The 616-nt window shown below is 46.3% G+C and overlaps 1 long non-coding RNA gene across 1 annotated transcript in view; it reads left to right on the top strand.

The window, feature by feature from the left end:
• Positions 1-616, top strand: part of LOC116670868 (uncharacterized) — a 23588-nt gene that overhangs the window by 17620 nt on the left and 5352 nt on the right. The gene's annotated exons all lie outside the window — the stretch shown is intronic.

Here is a 616-nt window from a genome sequence, read left to right on the forward strand (position 1 = left end):
ACACACACACACACACACACACACACACACACTTATGAGCTTACACGTAGGAAGGCGGAAGTAAACCCAATCACAATCCTGAAAGCGGCCGTCGTTCAGTTTCAGTCAACACCCTTCCTTACCTCAGTACTTTGTCCTTTGTTTACTGTTTTACGTTTACGGTTTGAGTGGTTCAATTTTTAGTTGCAATTTGCATTTTTGTTTTTAAATATCCATAGTCTTTTTACAGGAGGTTTTAGACTAAATCTACTAGTCTTCTTCTTGATTGGCTCAGAGCATGTTTGTAGTACTAAAATCCATCCAGAACACTTAGATAAGACAGATAAATTGATGTGGATGTCGTCTAATGGCTGGTCTGGGAGGATGGATGACGACCGGGTGGAGGAGACTCAGAGTGGGGGTTCAGTCTCGGAAGCAGTTTTCGCCCAAATAGTTTACAGACCCCCAGACGGTACATGAGAGAGGTGTGCAACAAGAAGGGATGAGGAGGAAGATGGATGGATGAAGGAGAGGGAAAGGGAGGGCGGGTCAAGCAATCAGAGACACGAGGCTGGCTGCGCAGCACGGAATACGTAGGTTTGTCTGGTGACTGGAGGTGTGGTTTAGGCGTGGCCCT

The sequence above is a fragment of the Etheostoma spectabile genome, chromosome 21, assembly GCF_008692095.1.
Source record: "Etheostoma spectabile isolate EspeVRDwgs_2016 chromosome 21, UIUC_Espe_1.0, whole genome shotgun sequence".
Lineage (NCBI taxonomy): Eukaryota > Metazoa > Chordata > Actinopteri > Perciformes > Percidae > Etheostoma > Etheostoma spectabile.